This window comes from Palaemon carinicauda, chromosome 6 (assembly GCF_036898095.1).
Source record: "Palaemon carinicauda isolate YSFRI2023 chromosome 6, ASM3689809v2, whole genome shotgun sequence".
Lineage (NCBI taxonomy): Eukaryota > Metazoa > Arthropoda > Malacostraca > Decapoda > Palaemonidae > Palaemon > Palaemon carinicauda.
The window spans coordinates 95367841-95383465 of record NC_090730.1 but is presented as its reverse complement, the minus strand read 5'-3'; the positions used below and the strand labels follow the sequence as shown (position 1 = coordinate 95383465).

General features: G+C 40.5%; 1 protein-coding gene across 3 annotated transcripts in view; it reads left to right on the top strand.

Annotated features, from left to right (window-relative positions):
• The first annotated feature begins 533 nt into the window (after nt 1–533).
• The window catches only part of LOC137642600 (uncharacterized), a 91961-nt gene continuing 76869 nt past the window's right edge, over nt 534–15625 (top strand). For all 3 annotated transcript variants that reach the window (XR_011044819.1, XM_068375301.1, XM_068375302.1), the window contains exons 1-2: nt 534–601; nt 816–980. The gene's annotated coding sequence lies outside the window, so the exon portion shown is untranslated. The remainder of the gene's footprint in view (nt 602–815; nt 981–15625) is intronic.

The following is a 15625-nucleotide window of genomic DNA, read 5'->3' as shown; positions in this document are numbered from 1 at the left end:
TTCTTATAAGTGACATCGAAGGACTCACAATTAGTCCGTCGATGTCACTAATAAGACGTAAGATCAAGCCCTGTCAGGTCTTTTCACGCCTTCTTCCATTACTATAGCAATGTATATAAATATATACATTTATGTATACATACATATATATATATATATATATATATATATATATATATATATATATATATATATATATATATAAAAAGTTGTACATCGGAAAATTTAACATATCGTTTCAAAACCCTTTTCGAACACTGATTTATTCGAATACCGAATTAATTTTACACATATGATAAATGGAAATAGCACTAATTCGTTCCCCAGCAAAGAATGATCCTATCATGAGCCATTTGTGCACAAAGTATATAATACTGAATTAGAGTGTAGTGTGCCAAAGTAGGTTAATAAACGTTATAATTAGTAAAATAAATGAATTAACATTGAATTCCACTTGTCCTGCTTCTAGGAACGGGAATCTTCCCCCACCCCCTCAAAAGAATGAGGAGAGGAAGATTTAGAAACAAACAGCAGCATGTATAAATTAGAGGTGAATGGCAGTGATGTGTAACCGGTCATGACACCACCTGGTTAGCCTTGGGTAAGCGTATGAAGCACTTATCTTGTCAATTAATTTAAATAGGAAATTTATCTAGGATTTAGCATTATAAGTATGACTGTGGAAGTGAATAGGTGGGTTATATTTTTTCCCTCTTTTGGCATGACAATATACAGTATAGTGATATGTGGCACGGCCGAGCGTACACAAGTTAGCCCGTTGTCTGTTTCCAACTACTGTTTTTCTCTTGACACAGTTGACTTCCACAGCGCAGACCAGCTGAAGTGAAGGAGTTGACTTCTGGGGCTGTTAACCAGCTTCAATTCTCCAACTTCTCGTTTGACGGAGGTTACGTTTTAGTGAGATTAATTGGTGCCGGGGGTTTCTATTACATGTAAAGTTTACTTTGACTGTCACTCAGGTAAGTTTAAATCGTTTAGCGTATAATTATCGTTGCTAATCTTATTGAATATCTTAGATGTGATGAATTTATTTGTAAAATTTTCCAGCGAATATATAAATACTCTCCAATACATACATACATACATATATATATATATATATATATATATATATATATATATATATATATATATATATATATATATATATATATGTGTGTGTGTGTGTGTGTGTGTGTGTGTATCTTGTCTCACATTCTAATTTATAATAATAAACAATTCGAATAAAGAAACCATTTGTAAGGATAGCAGTGACCTTATCATATCTACAAGATTAGGTATATCACAAGTTTATATGAATTTAAAACAAAATGTCAAAGATGAATTATGTAAGGAGATGTTGAAAGAGTGTTTTATGAAGCTCTGAAAAGAACCTATTACAGCTGCAGGATATGACGTCACTGACGTGTCGTGCTAGAGTAGCCAGGGAATCCCAGACACAACGGGATACACGAACAGGATTTCTAAACGGGTTTCCTTTTACAACAAAATCTATGTGAACACTAAATAGGCCAATGCCCAAACGTATGCTAATCATTTCAGGCTAATACGCACAATATTTATGTCCTAGCTATTAGCAAAAACTCGAATTCATCGAAATATTGAAAACAATACGTACTAGGTGTGTTGTCCGACCACAATCTCTTTCTTGAACACTCATTTACTAACTGGCAACAGTGCATGCAAATACGAGTTTTATTTTTTATTTCTTTCATTTCCATATATGTTGTCCAACCTTAGTGTAAGACTGAAAAGGTTTTTTAAATGGCTCTCCGATTTTATTTAAGGGGTTAAGGGAATCTGAAAGAAAAAAAGGAGAAGAAAATACAATTTCCTAGAACGAAACATTAAGAAACGATATCTATTCTTTTCCAAGGCCATCGAGCACAGTTCATAAAACTTTAGCTACAACCCTAGTTGGAAAAGCAAGATGCTATAAGCCCAAGGGCTGCAGCAGGAAAAAAGAATAGCTCAGTGACGGAAGGAAATAAGGGAATAAATATGTGAGGAAATTTTCTTCACTACTCTTCTACCTATTGTATGTAGGCTCTCTACTAATACTGTAGCTACCCCTTAAACGTCTCTCCTACATTATGTTTTCCTTACCGAACATGGGGAGAACTATTCTAAATCAACTAAACTTGTTGACAGTAGTGTACGCCATGCTCGTGACGACCACAACGTAGATACGCACAGCAGAAGCCATGGCCGGCGTAAGGTGGTTCTTTCCTAAAACTACTTGGGTCGAGATAACTTGAACTTGAACTTGGATAAGGATAGGGAAGTGGGGAATATGGTATAAGGAAGAGTACCCCTGGATACAATCCAGTTTATAGCCTGAAGGCAGGTACTCGGGATGGGAAGGAAAAAGGGAGAAAGAGAAGTACAGGAGGAGAATAAAAGAGAGGGGCAGACCCTCGTGCGATGTTGAGTTAATTTAGGAGCCATCTGCAAGTACAGGCGGCTAAGAATGAATAGAAAAGGAAAGGTCAAACAGGGAGAGGAAGGTTTTTTTTTGGTTCACGCGGTCTAGCCCTATTGCAAGTTGACTGCCTGTCTGACACTATTTGATGGTAAAAAGTTATGATGGCAAATTGGTAATGAAGTTTTTTATTGAATATTCGATTTGGGATCACAATTGACTTTGGGATCTAGTCTCCTCCACCAGTTATGATCCCGAGTATGTTCGTTAGAGAGAGTCCTTGTTACCGTGCTTAGGTCGTCATCGTCAGTAGCTGATTTATCCCAAGTTATTTGGATAAGTCTGTGGAACGTGACATGTAGAGGCTCCAACTTGGAATGTTGATGAAGTTCTTGAATTTTATTGTAATATGGAGGCCCCTCTTTATAACCTCGCCTCAAAGCTTTATTTTGTACTGCTTGCATTTTATTCATTGATGACTTGCTGAGATTGATGGGTATTCTAACTTTGGTCTTACTAAGGATTTATAAAGTCTAAGTTGGGTTTTGGTTGATAGACCTTTAAACCTTTTTAATCTAGAAACAGTTATTCTTTCTTTAACATGAGAAAGGATGCCAGATCGTTTGAAGTTACACCTAAGTATTAGTGCTTTACGTTTAAATGGGATACAGACGTTATCTACTATAATTTCTGCAGGATTGTTGGCTGATATTGATAGAAGTTGAAATTTATTAATATTTGTCGTTATTTTCCATTTCTTTTCATAGTTAATAATTTTTTGTAATTCACGGACAGTCTTTGTCTGTAGCCTTAGTTTATTTTTGTTAGGATAGGTTATTACTTGGGTGTGATCATCTGCAAACAGGATTTGTAGACAACCTTCAATAGGGGAGGGGTGTCTTTAATGTGGAAGTTGTATAGTGAAGGGGAGAGAACACTTCCCTGAGGAACTACTGAGAGCAATTGAAACTTTGGCCCTATAAAATCTTTAATTTTAGTCATGGCAATCCGGTTATCTAAAAAGTTGCATAACAACCTGGTTGCTAAATCTGGCAATTGTTCACCTAACAGTTTGTATTTTAAGCTTTCATGCCATACTTTATCAAAGGCCCGGCTGACATCTCTTAAGATTAGGTTACAATCACAACCCAGACTTTTCTTTACTGCTATAAATTCATATAATCTGGCTCATGCCAGTTGGGTCCCTTTACCATGGGTAAACACATTGGTTGCTATTTATGAGCAAATTGTCATCAAGGAACTCCTCAAACCTTACTTTTATGATCTATTCAAGTATTTTCCCAGGCATCTCTAATAGGGATATTGGTCTACAGTTAGAGACTGAAGTTAGATATTTGCCCTTTTTCCCTACAAAAGGAAGTATTGCTCTTTTTAAAAATTCTGGCCAATAACCCATACTTAAAGATTCATTGAAGATGTTGCAAAGAAAGGCGGGCATTGAATTAGGTAGATTTTTAAGTATAACTTTATTGACTTTAGATTGGCTTGGAGCTTTGTTTTTAAAACTTTTTATCACCTTGATAATATCTTGGAGTTCAATTGGTTTCAGAAAGGAGTCATCTTCATCAAGCCTCCCAAGATCTACTGTATCGTAAGGTATTATACGATCAGCATGTTCACGGATTATCTACATGACATGTTGCTCGTGTTGTAGGTCAAACCTACGATTCTCTTCTGGGTCTATTCTAAAGATATTAGACCAGAAGTCTCTGAAAACCACCTCTTAATCTTGGGAAGAGTAGATTTTTTCATTGTTATTAATGATGTAGGCTATGGGTTGAGAAGATGAACCTAAAAGATTCCTAATCGTTCTCCAAAATTTTCCTGGGTCTTTATATGAGTCTTCACATTTATTCAAAAGAGTGTCCCAGGTTGAATTGATAAGCTTAATTAGATTCATTAGATTAGATTTAGGGCTTGTTTATAACGGGTCTGTAACAATTTGAGATAGTTAGTTTCTTTTGTGAAAGGTATATTAAACTGGTTTTGAATATATCATTAATACTGCTGACTTGAAAGCAGATTTTATTTCCCTATACCAATTAAGGTTTGTTAATTTTAAGATGTATGCCCATCGCACCAGCCCACTGCTAATTTATTATTTGAATATGTAGGGTTATTGTATATGTAAACTCCCTTAGAACAGCAAGATTTCTCAAAGTATTTTGTGCAAATCCTGCCTCCTATGCTCTCCTTACAACAATATATTGCCCTGTCCTAAACTTCTGAGATGGCACCTCCGGGTTACCCTGCGCATCGTCGGTGCATTCGTACTCAAGCAGTGGTTTCTGGCTGACAAACCTGGTCAGTGAATCAGCACCTCTGGCTCACCCCACCCCCTCCCAAAACTCGACCCACACAAGGACCTGTGGCTGGAGATAGGGAAGGTACGAGCCTGGGAGACTCTATCTACCACAAATCAGGATTCCAGGGGTGGGCCAGTCAAGGGTGCAAAGTGCAAAGTGTGAAACCACGGTCAACAGCCATTTGAGGACAAGGACGGTATTCCAAGGAGTGCAGGTACCAATATGTGGCCACTTATTCCCCCATTTATAGCTTAGATTAGTTTTAACTTGATTAGGTTTAGCTGGCTATTACATATTTTGGGTTGTGTGTACAGTTTTTTGTATATCATTTTTGCTTTTGAGACTAGCAGTCTCGGGTCACCGGGCCATGTGTCTGTCCCAATTTCAATTATCAATTATTGCAGAAGACCACGAGTCTAATCAACCATACTTTTTTTTATTAATTTGCATTTCTTTAGGTTACATTTTGTTTTTGTTAAGATGTCCTTTTCTTTTAAAGTAAATTTATGTAATAAATCAAGATTAGGTTAATTAAACCTCGTTGTATTTCTACTCCTCCATTTATTTGATTGTCTATTTTGATTATTTAATCTCGGGACAGTATACCCGATATTTTGAAAGGAGTAAGTAACTTTAATTAAGTGTGTTAGCTAGTGACTTAGCATTGAATCTATCTGCTTCACAGGTAAAGATCCATATCTTTAAACTTTACTTTACTTTACATCACTGCTCCCATTTTTTGCCGTTGTCTCAATTATTACTTAACACAAGATTCCTGTCCAGCATCTCACTGGGGTCCCTGGGACGGAGCCGAAACAGAGCCTGAGAGTGTAGATGACCTTTGACCTGACAAAGCTAGAGTAGGCCATTAAATTACTTTTATTTCATGTGTGGGATTCTCCGACCTCTGGACAGAGTACAATTTCCTTTTTCGCATTTATGAGTGATGGGTAGTGAACTACGTCATTAAAGCTATTAGCAGGGTGTTTGTGCCCTGAGTGTTAGTGCTCCTTATCCTTCCCTGTTGATATTTTAGGAACTGACATAGGGAAACTTTCTTGGAGCAACAAGTTCCCACTCAACACTTAAAAAAATCTCCACACGAGTGGTCCTTCGAACCGGATGTCTCACCTTTGACTTTTGGATCATTAAATTTGTAATGTAAACTAGCTTGATTGAGCATTAAGTACCTCGCTATATCATGCTTTCCAACACACACCAGCCACATTGTACAAAGTGTAATGCCCAGACTTGAGTTGGAACGTAAGAAGTGTTTTTTCTAATTTTATGGTATTTGACACACGCTTAAGGAAGACAGTGTAACCAGGTTTTTTTTTACGAGTTCTGAGACGACAGAACTTAATTTATGTTCAGGTCACAGATTTATGTTGTATGCCGCACGTTTTACTGTTAAGTTGCGAACTTCTATGCACGTCGGTTCATATGATCTCATCACCTAATTTTGGCAATTAACCAGAAAGTTCCGAGCCGCTGGAACTAAGGTATATTACTTATGTTGTTCAGACTTCATTGTTTACTGCTCCATGCGAGCACTTGTCATTTTGCTCTGTTCGACTTAATTTGCTAATTTACTTTTTCCATAGTTTTTATACCTAGGTTTACCATCCTTTGTGCAAGTGCTGTAATCTTCTTAATAACATCTCTTGTAAGCTTAACCCCGTGTCCTTGGTTACAGAACTTTTGCGCGATATTGCTAAGTCTACCATTTCACGTAGATACTTTAAATTTTGTTAAAGGTCGTCTTGCCCATGTGTAGAGTACCTTATTTTTCTTGTGATCACCACCTAACAAGTGCATCCCTGATTTTACCCTCATCGTCAGCATAATTTGGCACTTTTGTATTTCGTGAGGAGGTTTTGCATTTAATTAACCTCTGTGTGAGGAAAGCTTTATGTAATGTCCTCTTTTGTGAGGGAGATTTAGTTATCCTCTGCGTGAAGTAATTTTAAGTTTAATCTCTGAGCGAGTGTTGTTCACAGTCTTGCACCCGAGCACATGTGACTCTTTTGAATTGTTTGATGCCTACCCCGTGCATCCATAATTGCGTAACAGTGGACTGCACGTATGTTAACCTCTGTTTCAACTTGCGGTCATATTTTTTGTAACATTAGCATCTTTGTAATTTTCATGTGCTACTAGTCACGTTGATTAATTTTTGCGACTGTGTCTAAATTTTATTTACTTCTGTCATTTTTTTGTACTAACCTATACTGTATAGTTGTAAATTGCCATTGCCACTTACCACATTTTCTAATTGTGGATATAACCAATCCTATTGGTCACTTCTTGTACACACAGAGCAGCACAAGTTTCCCAAACCTATTGGGTAGGGTGTGTTTCCATTCCTCAGACATACCCAGAAATCTTGAGAATTTATTCAACTATGATTTTGCAAACTTCGCACATAGACGGGTTTCATCCATAATGTCTTTACAAATTCTTAATCTCGGTAACCCTCCACAACCTCAGGCTGAAGCTCTTAGCTAGGAAGAACTTAACTCACAGCTTGAGCAACAAGGAGGTCGATTTCAAATTTCTATGTGCGGATGTGGATCTGGCACTCCATAGCCTAGGTTCAGTTGGTCTTTCACGCATGACGTCCCACGGATTGGATCACTTTAGCGTTCACATCGGAGGGAAAGGGACAAACTTAATGAATACAAACAGTTTTGGCAGTCTCATTTTAAACATCCGATAGTTGTGGCGAAATACCCAATCCTGGTTGACTGTGCCAAACAAATTGAAACGGCCTTCAGTAGCATTGTTTTCCATAAGCCCACTGGAGACCAAGCCCAGAATCAAACACCTGGAGCAAACCCGCATACTGTTCATGTGTCTGTTGCCTCTGAGCCTGATCTTCCCATCTTTGCCGTTGCACTAAATGTCTTTCGACGCAACATGTTGCCCGTGATTGCGCCGCTCATGTTTCATGCAAAAACTGCCAACATGGTCACAAATTGCCTCTCTGCCCTAACATCCTAACCCGTGGGTCACCAACCTGATGGGCCAAGAGCAGACCCACCTTCTGTTCAACTTAACCATATAGCCTCAAGTGAGACTGAACGAACCAACCTGGTGAACGAAATAAACCCTGCTGTTCTACCCACCTTCACTGGCAATCTGGTTAATGGAAAGCTTAAACACTCCCACTCGAGTTTTCTTGGATTTCGGTGCCCAACGCACATTCGTGCGTCCCAATGTAATCAAGTCACCGAACCTTACTCCTGTCGGAAAAATCGTGTTCCGACTGAACTCGTTCAACATGGACGAACCACCTCAATGTTCAGACTTGGTATAGTTCAATTTAAAAATTGGTCACTGCAAGCATAAGGCCGTTGCCATCGTCAACCCGAACGTGGGCAAGAACATAAGGACGCCTGGATATACCCATGCAGTCCGCACTCTAGAGGCTAGTGGTCTACGTCTTACAGACAGGCAGCCAGATGACAATGCGACAGGCATAGAGATCATCCTTGGAGCCGATTATCTTCCCCGATTCCTCAAGCGCACGCACAACATCATGGGTGTCCATTTTTTTCAGTACACCAAGTGGATACGTGGTTTAGGGAGAGCTGCCAGATTGGTCACGGGAAGGGACAGACCCTGTGGGAGTGGAGACAAAGTTGAGACTCTTTGGAAACTCGATGCTGTGGGCATAAGCAATGAACACTTCAGCCATCTTGAGGCACAGGCCATTGATCTCTTTAAGCGTACTATACGGTACGCAAACGGGGTTACGCGGTGCAACTACCCTTCAAGAGCGATAGCCGACCTTTTGCCCAGCTGATGTCCCTTAAGAAATCTAAGGACCCTCAGTTATTCATCAAATACCAAGCCATCCTTGATGCGTACATAAAGGAGGGCTTTATGGAGCCGGTTGAGCTGGAACCTCAGAATGATGGACAAATGCGCTACCTACCACATCATCCTGTCCTCAAAAGTTCCATCTCCACACTGATGCGCATATTATTCAATGCCTCGGCTAAATCGGGACTGAATTCAAGGTCTCTTAATTAATCCTTGTACACCGGCCCAAGCTTGGCCTCGAAAATTCAGTTTATGATCCTCCGGTTTAGGGAAAGGCCATTTGGTTTGACAGCAGACATCTCTTAGGCTTTCCTGCGCATAGAGATCGCTCAGGAACACTGTGATTGCTGTCGGTTTCTTCTCTTTAAGGACTCCGGTATGATGGAAGTTGTTGCATACCGCTTCAAGGTGGTCCTGTTTGGTGCCACCTCGAGTCCATATTTCCTCAGCCAGACAATCCAACACTATCTGGATGCTCAAACAAGTAGTCTTGCCTCACAACTTAAAACAAGCTTCTGCGTTGACAACTTCCAGCATTGCTACGACTCGTCCATGGACATCTTTAGCAAAATACCGTCCGTAGAAAAAATTATGCTGGAAGCCAACCTGCCCCTGGCCAAATGTACCACTAATGCCCCCGTCTCGGGAGACTTCACCGAAACGGGCCTCCAAGATTACCTCGGTCTGGACTGGAACACCGCTGATGACACATTAGCTGCCAAACTCCCCTCAGAACTGATGTCAGAGGACTACTTGCACTTCAACAATAAAAGGAAGGTTGTCTCTCTGATCTCGTCCATCTACAACCCTATTGGCCTGATCTCGCCAGTCACTGTCCTCGGCTAGCTCTACATACAGAAATTCTGGATGATGGATCAGAGTTGGGATTCCCTCCTTAGGGAAGAATTGATCCGCGAGCTCAGTGCCATTCTTAAAACATACAAGGGTCTCGAGAACATTAAGGTTCCTCAAAATCCACATCAGGGTCACCAGGCTGTATTATATGTGTTTGCAGATGCCTCCAAGCAAGCCTTTGGAGTGGCTTCCTACATGGTCAAAGTTGAAGGTAAATGCCAGCTCCTCACAGCCAAGGCACGAGTTACTCCTAAACGTATGCTGGAATTGGACGAGAATCAGTCCATTCCCAAGCTTGAGTTGACTACAGTCCTGTTTGGATGGCGACTGGCCCAGTATCAAATTGAATTACATCCTGAAACATACATCTCTACAACGGTGTGGTCTGAGGCCTCCACGGACCTACAGTTGGTCCACAGCCGGCAGAGTACGTCCCCATACGTCCTCAATAGGGTCGAGGAGATAAACCGCATAAGGTTGAAAGATTTGCTCATTTCCCATCTCTTGATAAGGCAGTTAGGAGTTATGCAGCCCTGCTGCACCTGACGATCGGTTGGGCCAAGTAAAAATTCCCTCATTTAGTCCACAGGTTCCCACGAAGACCACTTACTGCCATCATTCGAGTCTCACAGGGGGCCAGTTACTCCAAAATATTATGACTATTGCAAGGTAAACCCACCTTGTTGACGTCCGATGAACATGCCTTTATCGGACAACGGTATCCCTATATTGAATATAACAGTGTTCTAAGAGGTCGTTCCCACCTCAGTGATGCACCCCCGGAGTCCTGTTACATTGACCCCATTCTCCTCGAGTCCCACTGTGCTCTCTGGAGACTCATTGTTGATCACTGGCATGAAGTGCTGCTGCACTGTAACACCTCCACTCTTCTTGTTCACTTGCGCAAGGAATTTTGGGTTCCCCGAATGTGAGAACAAGTGAAGAAGATTTTCAAATGTTATATACATTGCATAAGAGTACAATTTCCCTTTTTTGCATTTAAGAGTGATTAGTTAGTGAACTACGTCAGTAAAGTTATTAACAGAGTGTGTGTGCCCTGGGAAATAGTGCTCCTTATCCTCCCCTGTTAATCTTTTAGGAACTGACGTAGGGAGACTTTCCTGGACTAACAAGTTCCCACTCAACAATTTAGATAAAAATCTCCACAAAATAAACGTTATGAGTAATGAACAATGAGAATGAAATAATTTTAAAAACAGTAACAACATTTAAACAGACATTTCATATATATTTGAGTTGAACTTTGGAAGGTAAAATATCACTGATGATTATAAAACATTAATACTAAGTTGGAGAACGTGTTCATAAGCTTTTTTCATTGCAATAACACTGCTTCATATGAATGAAAGCAACAGTGGGACGATGTCCGTGGATCACCAACACTCACTGTTCATGGAAGATGTCCAAGAGTTGCAATTCAAAATGTAAATGGTGATGAAAAACATTTTCTTCATTACTCTTCTTCTCTACAGTTTATAGGTAGACATTGTTATTGTTCGTGACATCTCTGCAGGGAAAACGGGATTATGTGAGTGGCGAATTTTCCTTAAGCAAGTGTCTCGAGATAAGTACTTTTCATATTTGGATACTTTAAATTTCTCTAATGTAACTCAAGTCTGCTAGTCTAGGAGGTATGGTTGTCCACACACGTAAGCCCGATTTGCTTATTACCCTTTAGTTTTAGTTCTATTTTTGCATGCCAGATGTTTAGAGTTAGGATTATCTTTGTACCCTGGAGTTGCAAAATTTCTCCTTGTATTCTAAATAAGTGTATTGCTTAAAACTCACAAGTCACAAGTGTTTCAAGCCTGTCCTAAACTAGAGATGGCACTTCAAGACCACTGGCTTACACATTGAGATGTGGTTTGTTTTGGAGGGAAGCTGGACGTGGGCAATCTAAACTCGACCTCACAAAGTTACAGGCCACGGTGTAAATCGGAACCGCCAGGGTCACTTACCCCCAAGTCAACTTTGTGCTCCCACTCTTCCCCACTAGCCTGTCCCCTTGCACAATAACGGACTCAGATTCCACAAAGGACGAGGACAAGCAGATCCCATGAGTGTTATTAAGGAAAAAAATCCAGTTCCACAGAAATCTCTGATCAAGACTGGGGGCAAGTAGGAAGGGGCCATTGATTCTGCTAAACAAGTGCAGTAAGCCTAGTGAAGACCGCCATTCTTAGGACACGGGCGCCCAGGATAAAATATCTTGTGAGTTCAATGAATGGCCATTCCCCCTTTAGATAAGCTTCTATTTGTCTAATAAGTTAAGTTTAGATAACATTCAGGCATTACACATTTCGGGCTGCATGCATGGAAATGAATGTATTTTTACTTTTTTTGTGTGTTGGTAATTTCTTGAGGTCACTGACCACATGTTGGAACCTCACAGCTGCCTACTGCATAAGTTATTTATCATAAGATTTTGATTTTATTTATTGCGTTTGAGGGTTTATCCCACGTTCATTCAATTTATCAATTTCCATGTTTGTGTTGTAAATAGGGGTTAATATTTCACTTATTAATTTTGCCATTTGAATAGATTATTATTGAGTTACTCTGATTCTCTTCTTTACTGTAATATATTATTCGAATAGAATACAAACATTGGTATCTTTAACCCCATTATTTAAATTCTACCAATTTATAGTTATGTACAGGTCAGATACACCCGAGATGTTGAGAGTAACCCACTGTAGGTATGTGTAATTCGTATCACCAAGTGTACGCTTCTTTAACTTAGGGAAGATCCCCATTTAACTTTACTTAAATACATCACTGCTCCCATCCATTGCCATTGTCTCAATAATTACTTAACGTAAGATTCCTGTCCAGCATCTCACTGGGGTCCCTGGGAGGGAGCCGAAACCAAGTCTAAGAGTGTAGATGACCTTAGACCTGACAAAGCTAGAGTAGTCCATCAAATTACTTTTATTTCACGTGTGGAGTTTCTAGGCCTCTGGCCAGAGTACAGTTCTTTGCATTTGAGTGATGGTTAGTGAACTAAGTCATCAAAGTCATTAACAGGGTGTTTGTGCCTTGAGTGATAGTGCTCCTTGTCCTACCCTGTTGATCTTTTTGGAACTGACGTAGGGAGACTTTCCTGGAACAACAAGTTCCCACTCAACAATTAAATAAAAACACAATTCTCCACACGAGTGGTCCTTCGAACCGGATCTCTCACCTTTGACATTTGGATCATTAAATTTGTAATGTAAATTAGCTTTATTAAGCATTAAGTACCTTGCTATATCACGCCCACCCACACGCACCAGCCACATTGTAGAAAGTGTAACGCCCAGACTTGAGTAGGAATGAGAGAAAAGATTTTCTAATTTTACGGTATTTGACACACGCTTAAGGAAGACAGTGTAACCAGGTTTTATTTACGAGGTCTGAGACGACAGAACTGTATTTATGTTTAGGCCACCTATATATATTGTATGCCGCAGGTTTGACTGTTAACTTGCCAGCTTCTATGCACGTCGGGTCATATGATCTGCTCACCTAATTCTAGCATTTAACCAGAAAGTTCTGAGCTGCTGAAACTAAAGTATAATATTTACGTTCAGACTTCACTGTTTACTGCTCCACGTGAGCAATTGTCATTTTGGTCTGTTCGACATAATTTGTCATTTTACTTTTCCATAATTTTAGCGCGATATTGCTAAGTGTACAACTTCACGTAGACACTTAAGATTTTGTTAAAGGTCTTCTCACCCATGTGTGGCATATCTTATTTTTCTTGTCGTGATTACCACCTAAAAAGTGCGTCACTGATTTTTCCCTCAGCCTTAGCGTAATTTTCCACTTTTGTCCTTTTCATGAAGAAGTTTTGTGTTTAGCCTCTGTGTAATGTCCTCTTTGAAAGGGAGATTTAGTTATCCTCTGTGTGAAGTAATTTCAAGTTTAGCCGCTGAGCGAGTGTTGTTCACAGTCGTTGCCTCCGAGCACGTGTGACTGTTCTGAATTGTTTGGTGCCTACCCCGTGCACCCGTAATTGCGTAATATTGGACTGCATGTATGTTAACCTCTGTTTCAATTTGCAGTCTTATTTTTTGTAACGTCAGTATTCTTGTAATTTCCATGTGCTACTAGTCACGTTGAGTAATTTTTGCGGCTGTATCTAAATTTTCTTTATTTATCTCTGTCATTTTTATGTGTTAGCCTATACCGTATAGTTGTAAATTGCTTTTGCCACTTACCACATTTTCTCATTGTGGATGTAACTGATCCAATTGGTCACTTTTTCAACACACTTAGCCGCACAAATTTCCAAAATCTTTTGAGGGTGGTGTGGTTCCATTCCTCAGACGTGCCCAGAAATCTTGAGAATTTATTTAACTTTGATTTTGTAAACTACGCATTTCCACAAGTTTCATGCAAAATGTCTTTACAAATTCTTAATCTCGGTAATCTTCCACATCCTCAGGCTGAAGTTCTCAGCTTGGAGGAACTTAACTCACGGCTTGAGCAACAGGAGGTCGATTTCAATTTTCTATGTGAAGATGCAGATCTGGCCCTCCATAGCCTAGGTTCAGTTGATCTTTCATGCATAACGTCCCCCAGGTTGGATCACTTTAGCGTTCACATCGGAGGGATCAGGGACAAACTTAATAAATACAAACAGTTTTGGCGGTCTCATTATACACATCCGTTCGTTGTGGCGAATTACCCAATGCTCATTGACTGTGCCAAATGAATTGAAACGGCTTTCAGTAGTATTGTGTTCCATAAGTCCACTTGCAACCCACCCCAGAATCAAACACCTGGCACAAACCTGCATACTGTTTACATGTCCGTAGCCTCCGAGCCTGATCCCCCCATCTTTGATAGTCGTAGGGAACGTTGTATATGTTGGTGGAGCCTATTCCGTCAAACCAGTTTCTCAAATATTTCACATTGAAGAAGTACAAGATCCTTTTACACTGCCTTAAAGGACCGGCCCGGCATTTTGCTAGAAACAGGATCTGGACAAAGGGAATGTACGATAGAGACCATTGTTAACCTCGTCCAGGAGTACGAATCCCCTGATGTTGACCGTCATTTGCTACGTAAGAAACTCTTTAGTATGAGTCCCCCAGTGGATGATGGCCCTGATCTCTGACGTTTTCTGGTAGAATGGAACAATTCTGAGGAAGAATACGTCCAAGTGACTAAAGTGCCTTTGTTCAAAGATCTGTTGGAGCAATAGCCATTGCAATAGCGCATCCAAGTCCTTGCAAGAGTTAAAGGACGAACTATAGGAGCATAGCTGCACGTAGGAGCTAGGCAAACTGTTGACGGAGCCAAGAAAAGACCGGCTTCCTGTTAAACCTCCTAGCTCTGAAGTAAATAGCACTTCAACTATGAAATTGGCTAAGCCCTTCCCTAGAACAACAAGTGATGCTCTTAAGCCTAAGACACCATCCATACCAACCCACAACCCAGCAAAACCCACTCAGAAGCATGGACCGGAGCCTGCCAGAGCTCCCCCACTAGCAGATAACGCTGTTCGGCTCAATTTTCTTCTCTGTGACCACGACGGTTACTCATCTACAAAATGCCCCTGGTTCTCCGATTCAAATAGTTGATCGAGGCGACTCAACCAACTAGGCTGGTGCACTAAATGTCATTCTGCCCTAACATTTTGACTGTGGGTCACCATCCTGATGTTCCAAGAGCAGACCCACCTTCTGTTCAACTAAAGGCCTGCAGTGGGACTGAACAAACCAACCAGGTGAACGAAATAAACCCTTCTGTTTTACCCACCTACACTGGCGATCTACTTAATAGAAAACTTGAATACTCCACTCGAGTTTTCCTGAATTGTGGTGCCCAACACACATTCGTGCATCCCAATGTAGTCAAGTCATTGAACCTTGCTCCTGTCGGAAATATCGTGTTCCGACTCCACTCGTTCAACATGGACGAACCACCTCATTGTTCAGAATTGGTACATTTGAATTTGAAAGTTGGTCACCTCAAGTATAAGGTCATTGCCATCGTCAACCCGAACGTGGGCAAGAACGTAAGGACGAGTGGTTATATGCATGCACTTCGCATTCTAGAGGCTAGTGGTCGGAGACGATTATCTCCCTAAACTCCTCAAGCGCACTCACAACATCTAGGGTGTGAACTAGTTCAATACACCAAGTGGATACGTGGTTTA